Raw genomic sequence first — 20,369 nt, 5'->3', positions numbered from 1 at the left:
TGTCACGAAAAAAATATTGTTTTAAAGAATTCTTCACAGCTTCTTTATCGTTATCAGTAATGGGCACTATACGTTAAAAGAAACTTTATTGTTTTTTATTTCATCCATATTGTTTCTCAATGTCTGAAAAAAAAATAATATGTTTACACTAAAATTCCCAACCATTTTAAAAATTATAACTATTAAAACATTAATCAATCATAAAATTAATAATTCATACTATAAAAGCACTTCCAATGTTACTTCATAGATATTTGTTTTTTCTTTCACGGAGAGGCTCTAAATGTGGCTTTCTCAACAACGTTTTTCAACCATATAAGGTATTATATTTGTAAAACATTTTGTGCTATTTAAAAAAATGTAGGCACTTATGAATTCTGAATTAATATTGCTCATTGAATATATATCCTTTTAATTTGTACCATATATATCGAATATTATACATATATATGAAAAACAATTTCAATAAACGATTTTAATTATTTTGTTTCAATTTAAAATAGATTAACTGTAGAAAATGTTGAAATTATAGCATTAGATACACACTGTAATTATTGAAATAAAATTTAGAAAATTCTAACTGTTATATAATAATAAGTCTTTTGGTGATATTTTCGTTTTTAAACAATCGAGTTTATAATACTACGTAAATTTAAAATTCAATAACTCACAGTCAATAATTTTTTTCAAAACTTTTTTAAAATAAATATTACATAGTTCAGAGGCATCTCTATATCTAATATTTATAAAGCGTGGTGAACTTCGTACATCGTAAATTATATTATGTATAAACTCAAATCATTAAGTAATAATAAAAAAAACGAAAATTTGAAGGAAAAATAGCCATGGAAGGGGTGACTACCCCATTACCCCCCCCCCCCCTGAGGACGCCCACATTTTATAGTATAGGTACTTTACCTATAGCTACCATTAAGATTGTCAATACTAAAAAATACCATTGTCTTATATGTTCTGACATAGTCAGATAAAAGTTAAATACATAGAGTATAAACAGGTCATTTTTTTTTACTAGCAACAATCACAATAACGCCAAATTACAAAAATTTAAATAACACAAATATAATTATTAATCATTTTAACTATTTGTTAAATGCATTATTTAAGTTGTTATATTACTAATAATATTTGCTACTGCGATGTAGTCCATTGTCCTAGAAAGATGTCAGCCAAATATTACACGTCATATTATATTTTACATAAAAAACGTATTGTTCAGTGTATTTGTTCTCAAGTCCCCCTCTGAACCAGTTGAAACGTTATGAGTACCAAAACAAGATAAAAAATAAATAAATCACATCTAAGACTTAGATTTTAAGTGTGATTTGTTCTAGATATTAAATTTAGAACTGTGTCATTTAAAAACACTTAACATAATATAGCCATTTAGGTATAATAATAAATATTAATCAACAAATGTATTATCTGATATTCTGATTATAGTTAAGCGTCAGTTTTTATATTAGGTATAACATTATGACAGTGAATTTAATGCACTAAAAAACCTTAAAAAATTTATTTAAAATGTTAAAAATATGCAATATAAAATGCACTTAAAATAGTTTTTAATTTAATTTTTATATTTATATCTATATTAGTATATTATATAACATATAATAAAAAGTTGATTTAATTTTAATTTTGATTTTAAATTCAAAGATTATTGATTCTTTAATAATTCTATTTGCCTGAAACATTTTTTAAAGGTTTTTAAAGATGTTAATTAATGGAATTTAATTAAAAATACCAAAAAATAAACTAAAACAGGAAAATATGAACCAAAAAGGGATAAAAATTATCTAACAAATTAAAAACGTCAAAAAGGCCAAAAAAAATGCAAAATAAAAATTTTTTAAATAGAATAGTTGTTACATAATTCAAATTATATACTTACAAAGCTTCGTTTCACAGCCACCAAAAAAATGCACTTTCCTACAAATTCACAGCCTTACCTAATTATGACCATTATGGGCTTTATGTTACTTTTTAACACCTCATAGCACAGATTATATTTTCAAGTTTGTATACAGTCTCTGTGTTAGTACTAAGTGTCTAAGTAAGCATTCGAGTAAGTTATACTGCATAATGACAATATATTTTACAAAAACAATTATAATCGTATACCAACAAAAGAGTTTTATGTAATTTGACGAATACAATAAATTGTATATGGCAGCGTAATCTGCCGACGAGATCGGATTCAGTCGCTTTCACTGAGAGTTTTTTGAATGCATAGAATGGTCGAACAGTAGCACTATCTGCTGGCGTTATAGATAGTGCTACTGTTATAGACCAAATCATTTGATCAAAAACGAAGAGTCGGATCCACGACACTCGTTCGCGTTGTTGGATACGAAATTACGAACACTATACAAGTACAAAACTACAAACCACGATAATAGAATTTAGTGATGGACATTGACGGCTCGTAATGTCCATTAGTGGGTGGTGCGTAATTTTATTTTTGCAAGTTTATAAAAAAAAAATTAAGTTTTAATTTAAAATATTATTAGTACGATTATACATACAAATCCAGCAAAACATTCTAGTAGATATGTACGATCTTTTTTGTCTTATCAAAATTATTATATCTTATCATCTGTTAAATATTTATATTTCATATCTATTTGCAGTTTTAAATTCGTATTAGTATTTAAGTTTCAACTGCAAACTGCTTTCACAAATGTTGTAATAAGAATAAAGTTTGTGTGTTAGTTTTAGTTTGACTATTTCCATTTCTGAATTGCTCAGTGTATTCCCGTACTAGTTGTAATATTAAGATTTTCGTTTTAATTATGGCATGTATTAGTGACATTTTATCCTACAACTATTATACATATTTAACCGACTACATTTTTTCGGATGGTAGTACGGCAGATCACTTGATGCATGCTGAGACGGAAATTCACATTCCTACAACATGGGAAAGTATCAACATCGTACATTAAACAATGGACTAGAAGATTCTGATAATAATAATGGTTTTATGCAATGTATGTGAAATGAATATAGAATGTAATCGATCGTCAATTAATAGTAGTATAACATAAAATTAGTTTCAAAAAACCCTGATCATAATATTAAGCAAAAAATTCTTATTAACCATTATAAACATTCATATATTTCATTGAGGCTGACACTGCATAGACACTATGAAGCATGCTTTTACATAATAATTTATACAACTATAACAAATTCATATTTTTAGCTGCTTATAAAACACTCAATTCTCATGTTAGTGTCTTACAACCTTTACTACTAGATTGTAAAAATGATTCTTATTTACCATTATTAACATTCATGTATTGCATTGAAGCTGATACTTCATAAACAGTATGAAGCATGGTTTTACATAATAATTAATACAAATATTACAAATTTAAATTTTTTTCATATTAAAAATCAGCAAGTTTAAGTTATTGTACAAGTATATTTTTTTTATACATTTTTTTTTCATTAATATTTAACACAACACTCTGGTAGATTTTTATTATCTTTTTTTGCTCATCAATCATCATTATTATAATTTCTCCAACCATTATACATATTTATATGACTATTTTTTTTTTAGATGGCAGTATTATAGTAGATCACTCAAGGCATGCTGAGACATTTAATAACATTTTCGGAATTTGGGAAAGTTTCAACATCCCACATTGAACATGGACTTGAAGATTCTGATAATAATAATGATTTTATGCAATGTAGTTGTAATGAATATAAAATGTAATTGATAGTAAATTAATAGTAGTGTATCAATTTAAATTTGTTAAAAATATGAATATAGTATTGGTAATCAAAATGAGCTTTTAATTTTCATTCTTAAAATATGCCTCAGTTTTAAAAATCTTGTTTTATTATTTCTGCGTGTTTTTCATAATTAGGTTTTCATTAAACCATAATCCAAAGTATTGTAATTTAAATCGTCTAGTTTTATTAGATGATTTACGGTACTTTTATTCAATAATGATTCGATATTTTTATGTTCAAATCAGTATTATTTTTGAGGTACAGTTATGTCATAGTCTATTAAAAAAACAGCAAGTTTAAGTTATTGTACAAATGTATTCTTTATAAACACTTATTTTACATTCAAATCCAACAAAACATTCTAGTAGATATGTACGATCTTTTTTGTCTTATCAAAATTATTATATCTTATCATCTGTTATATATTTATATTTCATATCTATTTGAAGTTTTACATTCGTATTAGTATTTAAGTTTCAACTGCAAACTGCTTTCACAAATGTTGTAATAAGAATGAAGTTTGTGTGTTAGTTTTTGTTTGACTATTTCCATTTCTGAATTGCTCAGTGTATTCCCGTACTAGTTGTAATATAAAGATTTTCGTATTAATTATGGCATGTATTAGTGACATTTTATCCTACAACTATTATACATATTTAACCGACTACATTTTTTCAGATGGTAGTACAGCAGATCACTTAATGCATGCTGAGACGGAAATTCACATTCCTACAACTTGGGAAAGTATCAACATCCTACATTAAACAATGGACTAGAAGATTCTGATAATAATAATGGTTTTATGCAATGTATGTGAAATGAATATAGAATGTAATCGATAGTCAATTAATAGTAGTATAACATAAAATTAGTTTCAAAAAACCCTGATCATTATATTAAGCAAATAATACTTATTTACCATTGAAAACATTCATATATTTCATTTAAGATGACACTGCATAAACACTATGAAGCATGCTTTTACATAATAATTTATACACATATAACAAATTCATATTTTTAGCTGCTTATAAAACATTCAATTCTCATGTTAGTGTCTTAAAACCTTTACTACTAGATTGTAAAAATGATTCTTATTTACCATTATTAACATTCATATATTTCATTTAAGATGACACTGCATAAACACTATGAAGCATGCTTTTACATAATAATTTATACAAATATTACAAATTCATATTTTTAGCTGCTTATAAAACACTCAATTCTCATGTTAGTGTCTTAAAACCTTTACTACTAGATTGTCAAAATGATTCTTATTTACCATTATTAACATTCATATATTTCATTTAAGATGACACTGCATAAACACTATGAAGCATGCTTTTACATAATAATTTATACAAATATTACAAATTCATATATTTAGCTGCTTATAAAACACTCAATTCTCATGTTAGTGTCTTAAAACCTTTACTACTAGATTGTAAAAATGATTCTTTTTTACCATTATTAACATTCATGTATTGCATTGAAGCTGATACTTCATAAACAGTATGAAGCATGGTTTTACATAATAATTAATACAAATATTACAAATTTATATTTTTTTCATATTAAAAATCAGCAAGTTTAAGTTATTGTACAAGTATATTTTTTTATACATTTTTTTTTTCATTAATATTCAACACAACACTCTGGTAGATTCTTATTATCTTTTTTTGCTCATCAATCATCATTATTATAATTTCTCCAACCATTATACATATTTATATGACTATTTTTTTTTAGATTGCAGTATAATAGTAGATCACTCAAGGCATGCTGAGACATTTATTAACATTTTCGGAATTTGGGAAAGTTTCAACATCCCACATTGAACATGGACTTGAAGATTCTGATAATAATAATGATTTTATGCAATGTAGTTGTAATGAATATAAAATGTAATTGATAGTAAATTAATAATAGTGTATCAATTTAAATTTGTTAAAAATATGAATATAGTATTGGTAATCAAAATGAGCTTTTAATTTTCATTCTTAAAATATGCCTCAGTTTTAAAAATCTTTTTTTATTATTTCTGCGTTTTTTTTCATAATTAGGTTTTCATTAAACCATAATCCAAAGTATTGTAATTTAAATCGTCTAGTTTTATTAGATGCTTTACGGTACTTTTATTCAATAATGATTCGATATATTTATGTTCAAATCAGTATTATTTTTGAGGTACAGTTATGTCATAGTCTATTAAAAAAACAGCAAGTTTAAGTTATTGTACAAGTGTATTCTTTATAAACACTTATTTTACATTCAAATCCAACAAAACATTCTAGTAGATATGTACGATCTTTTTTGTCTTATCAAAATTATTATATCTTATCATCTGTTATATATTTATATTTCATATCTATTTGCAGTTTTACATTCGTATTAGTATTTAAGTTTCAACTGCAAACTGCTTTCACAAATGTTGTAATAAGAATGAAGTTTGTGTGTTAGTTTTTGTTTGACTATTTCCATTTCTGAATTGCTCAGTGTATTCCCGTACTAGTTGTAATATAAAGATTTTCGTTTTAATTATGGCATGTATTAGTGACATTTTATCCTACAACTATTATACATATTTAACCGACTACATTTTTTCAGATGGTAGTACAGCAGATCACTTGATGCATGCTGAGACGGAAATTCACATTCCTACAACTTGGGAAAGTATCAACATCCTACATTAAACAATGGACTAGAAGATTCTGATAATAATAATGGTTTTATGCAATGTATGTGAAATGAATATTGAATGTAATCGTTAGTCAATTAATAGTAGTATAACATAAAATTAGTTTCAAAAAACCCTGATCATTATATTAAGCAAATAATACTTATTTACCATTAAAAACATTCATATATTTCATTTAAGATGACACTGCATAAACACTATGAAGCATGCTTTTACATAATAATTTATACAAATATTACAAATTCATATTTTTAGCTGCTTATAAAACACTCAATTCTCATGTTAGTGTCTTAAAACCTTTACTACTAGATTGTAAAAATGATTCTTTTTTACCATTATTAACATTCATGTATTGCATTGAAGCTGATACTTCATAAACAGTATGAAGCATGGTTTTACATAATAATTAATACAAATATTACAAATTTAAATTTTTTTCATATTAAAAATCAGCAAGTTTAAGTTATTGTACAAGTATATTTTTTTTATACATTTTTTTTTCATTAATATTTAACACAACACTCTGGTAGATTTTTATTATCTTTTTTTGCTCATCAATCATCATTATTATAATTTCTCCAACCATTATACATATTTATATGACTATTTTTTTTTTAGATGGCAGTATTATAGTAGATCACTCAAGGCATGCTGAGACATTTAATAACATTTTCGGAATTTGGGAAAGTTTCAACATCCCACATTGAACATGGACTTGAAGATTCTGATAATAATAATGATTTTATGCAATGTAGTTGTAATGAATATAAAATGTAATTGATAGTAAATTAATAGTAGTGTATCAATTTAAATTTGTTAAAAATATGAATATAGTATTGGTAATCAAAATGAGCTTTTAATTTTCATTCTTAAAATATGCCTCAGTTTTAAAAATCTTGTTTTATTATTTCTGCGTGTTTTTCATAATTAGGTTTTCATTAAACCATAATCCAAAGTATTGTAATTTAAATCGTCTAGTTTTATTAGATGATTTACGGTACTTTTATTCAATAATGATTCGATATTTTTATGTTCAAATCAGTATTATTTTTGAGGTACAGTTATGTCATAGTCTATTAAAAAAACAGCAAGTTTAAGTTATTGTACAAATGTATTCTTTATAAACACTTATTTTACATTCAAATCCAACAAAACATTCTAGTAGATATGTACGATCTTTTTTGTCTTATCAAAATTATTATATCTTATCATCTGTTATATATTTATATTTAATATCTATTTGAAGTTTTACATTCGTATTAGTATTTAAGTTTCAACTGCAAACTGCTTTCACAAATGTTGTAATAAGAATGAAGTTTGTGTGTTAGTTTTTGTTTGACTATTTCCATTTCTGAATTGCTCAGTGTATTCCCGTACTAGTTGTAATATAAAGATTTTCGTTTTAATTATGGCATGTATTAGTGACATTTTATCCTACAACTATTATACATATTTAACCGACTACATTTTTTCAGATGGTAGTACAGCAGATCACTTGATGCATGCTGAGACGGAAATTCACATTCCTACAACTTGGGAAAGTATCAACATCCTACATTAAACAATGGACTAGAAGATTCTGATAATAATAATGGTTTTATGCAATGTATGTGAAATGAATATAGAATGTAATCGATAGTCAATTAATAGTAGTATAACATAAAATTAGTTTCAAAAAACCCTGATCATTATATTAAGCAAATAATACTTATTTACCATTGAAAACATTCATATATTTCATTTAAGATGACACTGCATAAACACTATGAAGCATGCTTTTACATAATAATTTATACACATATAACAAATTCATATTTTTAGCTGCTTATAAAACATTCAATTCTCATGTTAGTGTCTTAAAACCTTTACTACTAGATTGTAAAAATGATTCTTATTTACCATTATTAACATTCATATATTTCATTTAAGATGACACTGCATAAACACTATGAAGCATGCTTTTACATAATAATTTATACAAATATTACAAATTCATATTTTTAGCTGCTTATAAAACACTCAATTCTCATGTTGGTGTCTTAAAACCTTTACTACTAGATTGTCAAAATGATTCTTATTTACCATTATTAACATTCATATATTTCATTTAAGATGACACTGCATAAACACTATGAAGCATGCTTTTACATAATAATTTATACAAATATTACAAATTCATATATTTAGCTGCTTATAAAACACTCAATTCTCATGTTAGTGTCTTAAAACCTTTACTACTAGATTGTAAAAATGATTCTTTTTTACCATTATTAACATTCATGTATTGCATTGAAGCTGATACTTCATAAACAGTATGAAGCATGGTTTTACATAATAATTAATACAAATATTACAAATTTATATTTTTTTCATATTAAAAATCAGCAAGTTTAAGTTATTGTACAAGTATATTTTTTTATACATTTTTTTTTTCATTAATATTCAACACAACACTCTGGTAGATTCTTATTATCTTTTTTTGCTCATCAATCATCATTATTATAATTTCTCCAACCATTATACATATTTATATGACTATTTTTTTTTAGATTGCAGTATAATAGTAGATCACTCAAGGCATGCTGAGACATTTATTAACATTTTCGGAATTTGGGAAAGTTTCAACATCCCACATTGAACATGGACTTGAAGATTCTGATAATAATAATGATTTTATGCAATGTAGTTGTAATGAATATAAAATGTAATTGATAGTAAATTAATAATAGTGTATCAATTTAAATTTGTTAAAAATATGAATATAGTATTGGTAATCAAAATGAGCTTTTAATTTTCATTCTTAAAATATGCCTCAGTTTTAAAAATCTTTTTTTATTATTTCTGCGTTTTTTTCATAATTAGGTTTTCATTAAACCATAATCCAAAGTATTGTAATTTAAATCGTCTAGTTTTATTAGATGCTTTACGGTACTTTTATTCAATAATGATTCGATATATTTATGTTCAAATCAGTATTATTTTTGAGGTACAGTTATGTCATAGTCTATTAAAAAAACAGCAAGTTTAAGTTATTGTACAAGTGTATTCTTTATAAACACTTATTTTACATTCAAATCCAACAAAACATTCTAGTAGATATGTACGATCTTTTTTGTCTTATCAAAATTATTATATCTTATCATCTGTTATATATTTATATTTCATATCTATTTGCAGTTTTACATTCGTATTAGTATTTAAGTTTCAACTGCAAACTGCTTTCACAAATGTTGTAATAAGAATGAAGTTTGTGTGTTAGTTTTTGTTTGACTATTTCCATTTCTGAATTGCTCAGTGTATTCCCGTACTAGTTGTAATATAAAGATTTTCGTTTTAATTATGGCATGTATTAGTGACATTTTATCCTACAACTATTATACATATTTAACCGACTACATTTTTTCAGATGGTAGTACAGCAGATCACTTGATGCATGCTGAGACGGAAATTCACATTCCTACAACTTGGGAAAGTATCAACATCCTACATTAAACAATGGACTAGAAGATTCTGATAATAATAATGGTTTTATGCAATGTATGTGAAATGAATATTGAATGTAATCGTTAGTCAATTAATAGTAGTATAACATAAAATTAGTTTCAAAAAACCCTGATCATTATATTAAGCAAATAATACTTATTTACCATTAAAAACATTCATATATTTCATTTAAGATGACACTGCATAAACACTATGAAGCATGCTTTTACATAATAATTTATACAAATATTACAAATTCATATTTTTAGCTGCTTATAAAACACTCAATTCTCATGTTAGTGTCTTAAAACCTTTACTACTAGATTGTAAAAATGATTCTTTTTTACCATTATTAACATTCATGTATTGCATTGAAGCTGATACTTCATAAACAGTATGAAGCATGGTTTTACATAATAATTAATACAAATATTACAAATTTAAATTTTTTTCATATTAAAAATCAGCAAGTTTAAGTTATTGTACAAGTATATTTTTTTTATACATTTTTTTTTCATTAATATTTAACACAACACTCTGGTAGATTTTTATTATCTTTTTTTGCTCATCAATCATCATTATTATAATTTCTCCAACCATTATACATATTTATATGACTATTTTTTTTTTAGATGGCAGTATTATAGTAGATCACTCAAGGCATGCTGAGACATTTAATAACATTTTCGGAATTTGGGAAAGTTTCAACATCCCACATTGAACATGGACTTGAAGATTCTGATAATAATAATGATTTTATGCAATGTAGTTGTAATGAATATAAAATGTAATTGATAGTAAATTAATAGTAGTGTATCAATTTAAATTTGTTAAAAATATGAATATAGTATTGGTAATCAAAATGAGCTTTTAATTTTCATTCTTAAAATATGCCTCAGTTTTAAAAATCTTGTTTTATTATTTCTGCGTGTTTTTCATAATTAGGTTTTCATTAAACCATAATCCAAAGTATTGTAATTTAAATCGTCTAGTTTTATTAGATGATTTACGGTACTTTTATTCAATAATGATTCGATATTTTTATGTTCAAATCAGTATTATTTTTGAGGTACAGTTATGTCATAGTCTATTAAAAAAACAGCAAGTTTAAGTTATTGTACAAATGTATTCTTTATAAACACTTATTTTACATTCAAATCCAACAAAACATTCTAGTAGATATGTACGATCTTTTTTGTCTTATCAAAATTATTATATCTTATCATCTGTTATATATTTATATTTAATATCTATTTGAAGTTTTACATTCGTATTAGTATTTAAGTTTCAACTGCAAACTGCTTTCACAAATGTTGTAATAAGAATGAAGTTTGTGTGTTAGTTTTTGTTTGACTATTTCCATTTCTGAATTGCTCAGTGTATTCCCGTACTAGTTGTAATATAAAGATTTTCGTTTTAATTATGGCATGTATTAGTGACATTTTATCCTACAACTATTATACATATTTAACCGACTACATTTTTTCAGATGGTAGTACAGCAGATCACTTGATGCATGCTGAGACGGAAATTCACATTCCTACAACTTGGGAAAGTATCAACATCCTACATTAAACAATGGACTAGAAGATTCTGATAATAATAATGGTTTTATGCAATGTATGTGAAATGAATATAGAATGTAATCGATAGTCAATTAATAGTAGTATAACATAAAATTAGTTTCAAAAAACCCTGATCATTATATTAAGCAAATAATACTTATTTACCATTGAAAACATTCATATATTTCATTTAAGATGACACTGCATAAACACTATGAAGCATGCTTTTACATAATAATTTATACACATATAACAAATTCATATTTTTAGCTGCTTATAAAACATTCAATTCTCATGTTAGTGTCTTAAAACCTTTACTACTAGATTGTAAAAATGATTCTTATTTACCATTATTAACATTCATATATTTCATTTAAGATGACACTGCATAAACACTATGAAGCATGCTTTTACATAATAATTTATACAAATATTACAAATTCATATTTTTAGCTGCTTATAAAACACTCAATTCTCATGTTAGTGTCTTAAAACCTTTACTACTAGATTGTCAAAATGATTCTTATTTACCATTATTAACATTCATATATTTCATTTAAGATGACACTGCATAAACACTATGAAGCATGCTTTTACATAATAATTTATACAAATATTACAAATTCATATATTTAGCTGCTTATAAAACACTCAATTCTCATGTTAGTGTCTTAAAACCTTTACTACTAGATTGTAAAAATGATTCTTTTTTACCATTATTAACATTCATGTATTGCATTGAAGCTGATACTTCATAAACAGTATGAAGCATGGTTTTACATAATAATTAATACAAATATTACAAATTTATATTTTTTTCATATTAAAAATCAGCAAGTTTAAGTTATTGTACAAGTATATTTTTTTATACATTTTTTTTTTCATTAATATTCAACACAACACTCTGGTAGATTCTTATTATCTTTTTTTGCTCATCAATCATCATTATTATAATTTCTCCAACCATTATACATATTTATATGACTATTTTTTTTTAGATTGCAGTATAATAGTAGATCACTCAAGGCATGCTGAGACATTTATTAACATTTTCGGAATTTGGGAAAGTTTCAACATCCCACATTGAACATGGACTTGAAGATTCTGATAATAATAATGATTTTATGCAATGTAGTTGTAATGAATATAAAATGTAATTGATAGTAAATTAATAATAGTGTATCAATTTAAATTTGTTAAAAATATGAATATAGTATTGGTAATCAAAATGAGCTTTTAATTTTCATTCTTAAAATATGCCTCAGTTTTAAAAATCTTTTTTTATTATTTCTGCGTTTTTTTCATAATTAGGTTTTCATTAAACCATAATCCAAAGTATTGTAATTTAAATCGTCTAGTTTTATTAGATGCTTTACGGTACTTTTATTCAATAATGATTCGATATATTTATGTTCAAATCAGTATTATTTTTGAGGTACAGTTATGTCATAGTCTATTAAAAAAACAGCAAGTTTAAGTTATTGTACAAGTGTATTCTTTATAAACACTTATTTTACATTCAAATCCAACAAAACATTCTAGTAGATATGTACGATCTTTTTTGTCTTATCAAAATTATTATATCTTATCATCTGTTATATATTTATATTTCATATCTATTTGCAGTTTTACATTCGTATTAGTATTTAAGTTTCAACTGCAAACTGCTTTCACAAATGTTGTAATAAGAATGAAGTTTGTGTGTTAGTTTTTGTTTGACTATTTCCATTTCTGAATTGCTCAGTGTATTCCCGTACTAGTTGTAATATAAAGATTTTCGTTTTAATTATGGCATGTATTAGTGACATTTTATCCTACAACTATTATACATATTTAACCGACTACATTTTTTCAGATGGTAGTACAGCAGATCACTTGATGCATGCTGAGACGGAAATTCACATTCCTACAACTTGGGAAAGTATCAACATCCTACATTAAACAATGGACTAGAAGATTCTGATAATAATAATGGTTTTATGCAATGTATGTGAAATGAATATTGAATGTAATCGTTAGTCAATTAATAGTAGTATAACATAAAATTAGTTTCAAAAAACCCTGATCATTATATTAAGCAAATAATACTTATTTACCATTAAAAACATTCATATATTTCATTTAAGATGACACTGCATAAACACTATGAAGCATGCTTTTACATAATAATTTATACAAATATTACAAATTCATATTTTTAGCTGCTTATAAAACACTCAATTCTCATGTTAGTGTCTTAAAACCTTTACTACTAGATTGTAAAAATGATTCTTTTTTACCATTATTAACATTCATGTATTGCATTGAAGCTGATACTTCATAAACAGTATGAAGCATGGTTTTACATAATAATTAATACAAATATTACAAATTTAAATTTTTTTCATATTAAAAATCAGCAAGTTTAAGTTATTGTACAAGTATATTTTTTTTATACATTTTTTTTTCATTAATATTTAACACAACACTCTGGTAGATTTTTATTATCTTTTTTTGCTCATCAATCATCATTATTATAATTTCTCCAACCATTATACATATTTATATGACTATTTTTTTTTTAGATGGCAGTATTATAGTAGATCACTCAAGGCATGCTGAGACATTTAATAACATTTTCGGAATTTGGGAAAGTTTCAACATCCCACATTGAACATGGACTTGAAGATTCTGATAATAATAATGATTTTATGCAATGTAGTTGTAATGAATATAAAATGTAATTGATAGTAAATTAATAGTAGTGTATCAATTTAAATTTGTTAAAAATATGAATATAGTATTGGTAATCAAAATGAGCTTTTAATTTTCATTCTTAAAATATGCCTCAGTTTTAAAAATCTTGTTTTATTATTTCTGCGTGTTTTTCATAATTAGGTTTTCATTAAACCATAATCCAAAGTATTGTAATTTAAATCGTCTAGTTTTATTAGATGATTTACGGTACTTTTATTCAATAATGATTCGATATTTTTATGTTCAAATCAGTATTATTTTTGAGGTACAGTTATGTCATAGTCTATTAAAAAAACAGCAAGTTTAAGTTATTGTACAAATGTATTCTTTATAAACACTTATTTTACATTCAAATCCAACAAAACATTCTAGTAGATATGTACGATCTTTTTTGTCTTATCAAAATTATTATATCTTATCATCTGTTATATATTTATATTTAATATCTATTTGAAGTTTTACATTCGTATTAGTATTTAAGTTTCAACTGCAAACTGCTTTCACAAATGTTGTAATAAGAATGAAGTTTGTGTGTTAGTTTTTGTTTGACTATTTCCATTTCTGAATTGCTCAGTGTATTCCCGTACTAGTTGTAATATAAAGATTTTCGTTTTAATTATGGCATGTATTAGTGACATTTTATCCTACAACTATTATACATATTTAACCGACTACATTTTTTCAGATGGTAGTACAGCAGATCACTTGATGCATGCTGAGACGGAAATTCACATTCCTACAACTTGGGAAAGTATCAACATCCTACATTAAACAATGGACTAGAAGATTCTGATAATAATAATGGTTTTATGCAATGTATGTGAAATGAATATAGAATGTAATCGATAGTCAATTAATAGTAGTATAACATAAAATTAGTTTCAAAAAACCCTGATCATTATATTAAGCAAATAATACTTATTTACCATTGAAAACATTCATATATTTCATTTAAGATGACACTGCATAAACACTATGAAGCATGCTTTTACATAATAATTTATACACATATAACAAATTCATATTTTTAGCTGCTTATAAAACATTCAATTCTCATGTTAGTGTCTTAAAACCTTTACTACTAGATTGTAAAAATGATTCTTATTTACCATTATTAACATTCATATATTTCATTTAAGATGACACTGCATAAACACTATGAAGCATGCTTTTACATAATAATTTATACAAATATTACAAATTCATATTTTTAGCAGCTTATAAAACACTCAATTCTCATGTTAGTGTCTTAAAACCTTTACTACTAGATTGTCAAAATGATTCTTATTTACCATTATTAACATTCAGATATTTCATTTAAGATGACACTGCATAAACACTATGAAGCATGCTTTTACATAATTATTTATACAAATATAACAAATTCATATTTTTAGCATCTTATAAAACACTCAATTCTCATGTTAGTGTCTTAAAACCTTTACTACTAGATTGTAAAAATGTTTCTTATTTACCATCATTAACATTCATGTATTGCATTGAAGCTGATACATCATAAACACTATAAAACATAGTTTTACATAATGATTTATACAACTATTAAAAATTCATATTTTTAGCTGCTTATAAAACATTCAATTCTCATGTTAGTGTCTTAAAACCTTTACTACTAGATTGTAAAAATGATTCTTATTTACCATTATTAACATTCATATATTTCATTTAAGATGACACTGCATAAACACTATGAAGCATGCTTTTACATAATAATTTATACAAATATTACAAATTCATATTTTTAGCTGCTTATAAAACACTCAATTCTCATGTTAGTGTCTTAAAACCTTTACTACTATATTGTAAAAATGATTCTTTTTTACCATTATTAACATTCATGTATTGCATTGAAGCTGATACTTCATAAACAGTATGAAGCATGGTTTTACATAATAATTAATACAAATATTACAAATTTATATTTTTTTCATATTAAAAATCAGCAAGTTTAAGTTATTGTACAAGTATATTTTTTTATACATTTTTTTTTTCATTAATATTCAACACAACACTCTGGTAGATTCTTATTATCTTTTTTTGCTCATCAATCATCATTATTATAATTTCTCCAACCATTATACATATTTATATGACTATTTTTTTTTAGATTGCAGTATAATAGTAGATCACTCAAGGCATGCTGAGACATTTATTAACATTTTCGGAATTTGGGAAAGTTTCAACATCCCACATTGAACATGGACTTGAAGATTCTGATAATAATAATGATTTTATGCAATGTAGTTGTAATGAATATAAAATGTAATTGATAGTAAATTAATAATAGTGTATCAATTTAAATTTGTTAAAAATATGAATATAGTATTGGTAATCAAAATGAGCTTTTAATTTTCATTCTTAAAATATGCCTCAGTTTTAAAAATCTTTTTTTATTATTTCTGCGTTTTTTTCATAATTAGGTTTTCATTAAACCATAATCCAAAGTATTGTAATTTAAATCGTCTAGTTTTATTAGATGCTTTACGGTACTTTTATTCAATAATGATTCGATATATTTATGTTCAAATCAGTATTATTTTTGAGGTACAGTTATGTCATAGTCTATTAAAAAAACAGCAAGTTTAAGTTATTGTACAAGTGTATTCTTTATAAACACTTATTTTACATTCAAATCCAACAAAACATTCTAGTAGATATGTACGATCTTTTTTGTCTTATCAAAATTATTATATCTTATCATCTGTTATATATTTATATTTCATATCTATTTGCAGTTTTACATTCGTATTAGTATTTAAGTTTCAACTGCAAACTGCTTTCACAAATGTTGTAATAAGAATGAAGTTTGTGTGTTAGTTTTTGTTTGACTATTTCCATTTCTGAATTGCTCAGTGTATTCCCGTACTAGTTGTAATATAAAGATTTTCGTTTTAATTATGGCATGTATTAGTGACATTTTATCCTACAACTATTATACATATTTAACCGACTACATTTTTTCAGATGGTAGTACAGCAGATCACTTGATGCATGCTGAGACGGAAATTCACATTCCTACAACTTGGGAAAGTATCAACATCCTACATTAAACAATGGACTAGAAGATTCTGATAATAATAATGGTTTTATGCAATGTATGTGAAATGAATATAGAATGTAATCGTTAGTCAATTAATAGTAGTATTACATAAAATTAGTTTCAAAAAACCCTGATCATTATATTAAGCAAATAATACTTATTTACCATTAAAAACATTCATATATTTCATTTAAGATGACACTGCATAAACACTATGAAGCATGCTTTTACATAATAATTTATACACATATAACAAATTCATATTTTTAGCTGCTTATAAAACATTCAATTCTCATGTTAGTGTCTTAAAACCTTTACTACTAGATTGTAAAAATGATTCTTATTTACCATTATTAACATTCATGTATTGCATTGAAGCTGATACTTCATAAACAGTATGAAGCATGCTTTTACATAATAATTTATACAAATATAACAAATTCATATTTTTAGCATCTTATAAAACACTCAATTCTCATGTTAGTGTCTTAAAACCTTTACTACTAGATTGTCAAAATGATTCTTATTTACCATTATTAACATTCAGATATTTCATTTAAGATGACACTGCATAAACACTATGAAGCATGCTTTTACATAATTATTTATACAAATATAACAAATTCATATTTTTAGCATCTTATAAAACACTCAATTCTCATGTTAGTGTCTTAAAACCTTTACTACTAGATTGTAAAAATGTTTCTTATTTACCATCATTAACATTCATGTATTGCATTGAAGCTGATACATCATAAACACTATAAAACATAGTTTTACATAATGATTTATACAACTATTAAAAATTCATATTTTTAGCTGCTTATAAAACATTCAATTCTCATGTTAGTGTCTTAAAACCTTTACTACTAGATTGTAAAAATGATTCTTATTTACCATTATTAACATTCATATATTTCATTTAAGATGACACTGCATAAACACTATGAAGCATGCTTTTACATAATAATTTATACAAATATTACAAATTCATATATTTAGCTGCTTATAAAACACTCAATTCTCATGTTAGTGTCTTAAAACCTTTACTACTAGATTGTAAAAATGATTCTTTTTTACCATTATTAACATTCATGTATTGCATTGAAGCTGATACTTCATAAACAGTATGAAGCATGGTTTTACATAATAATTAATACAAATATTACAAATTTATATTTTTTTCATATTAAAAATCAGCAAGTTTAAGTTATTGTACAAGTATATTTTTTTATACATTTTTTTTTTCATTAATATTCAACACAACACTCTGGTAGATTCTTATTATCTTTTTTTGCTCATCAATCATCATTATTATAATTTCTCCAACCATTATACATATTTATATGACTATTTTTTTTTAGATTGCAGTATAATAGTAGATCACTCAAGGCATGCTGAGACATTTATTAACATTTTCGGAATTTGGGAAAGTTTCAACATCCCACATTGAACATGGACTTGAAGATTCTGATAATAATAATGATTTTATGCAATGTAGTTGTAATGAATATAAAATGTAATTGATAGTAAATTAATAATAGTGTATCAATTTAAATTTGTTAAAAATATGAATATAGTATTGGTAATCAAAATGAGCTTTTAATTTTCATTCTTAAAATATGCCTCAGTTTTAAAAATCTTTTTTTATTATTTCTGCGTTTTTTTCATAATTAGGTTTTCATTAAACCATAATCCAAAGTATTGTAATTTAAATCGTCTAGTTTTATTAGATGCTTTACGGTACTTTTATTCAATAATGATTCGATATATTTATGTTCAAATCAGTATTATTTTTGAGGTACAGTTATGTCATAGTCTATTAAAAAAACAGCAAGTTTAAGTTATTGTACAAGTGTATTCTTTATAAACACTTATTTTACATTCAAATCCAACAAAACATTCTAGTAGATATGTACGATCTTTTTTGTCTTATCAAAATTATTATATCTTATCATCTGTTATATATTTATATTTCATATCTATTTGCAGTTTTACATTCGTATTAGTATTTAAGTTTCAACTGCAAACTGCTTTCACAAATGTTGTAATAAGAATGAAGTTTGTGTGTTAGTTTTTGTTTGACTATTTCCATTTCTGAATTGCTCAGTGTATTCCCGTACTAGTTGTAATATAAAGATTTTCGTTTTAATTATGGCATGTATTAGTGACATTTTATCCTACAACTATTATACATATTTAACCGACTACATTTTTTCAGATGGTAGTACAGCAGATCACTTGATGCATGCTGAGACGGAAATTCACATTCCTACAACTTGGGAAAGTATCAACATCCTACATTAAACAATGGACTAGAAGATTCTGATAATAATAATGGTTTTATGCAATGTATGTGAAATGAATATAGAATGTAATCGTTAGTCAATTAATAGTAGTATAACATAAAATTAGTTTCAAAAAACCCTGATCATTATATTAAGCAAATAATACTTATTTACCATTAAAAACATTCATATATTTCATTTAAGATGACACTGCATAAACACTATGAAGCATGCTTTTACATAATAATTTATACACATATAACAAATTCATATTTTTAGCTGCTTATAAAACATTCAATTCTCATGTTAGTGTCTTAAAACCTTTACTACTAGATTGTAAAAATGATTCTTATTTACCATTATTAACATTCATGTATTGCATTGAAGCTGATACTTCATAAACAGTATGAAGCATGCTTTTACATAATAATTTATACAAATATAACAAATTCATATTTTTAGCATCTTATAAAACACTCAATTCTCATGTTAGTGTCTTAAAACCTTTACTACTAGATTGTAAAAATGATTCTTATTTACCATTATTAACATTCATATATTTCATTTAAGATGACACTGCATAAACACTATGAAGCATGCTTTTACATTATAATTTATACACATATAACAAATTCATATTTTTAGCTGCTGATAAAACATTCAATTCTCATGTTAGTGTCTTAAAACCTTTACTACTAGATTGTAAAAATGATTCTTATTTACCATTATTAACATTCATGTATTGCATTGAAGCTGATACTTCATAAACA

This window comes from Rhopalosiphum padi, chromosome 3, assembly GCF_020882245.1.
Source record: "Rhopalosiphum padi isolate XX-2018 chromosome 3, ASM2088224v1, whole genome shotgun sequence".
Classification (NCBI taxonomy): Eukaryota; Metazoa; Arthropoda; class Insecta; order Hemiptera; family Aphididae; genus Rhopalosiphum; species Rhopalosiphum padi.
Note: the sequence above shows the minus strand (reverse complement) of the source record.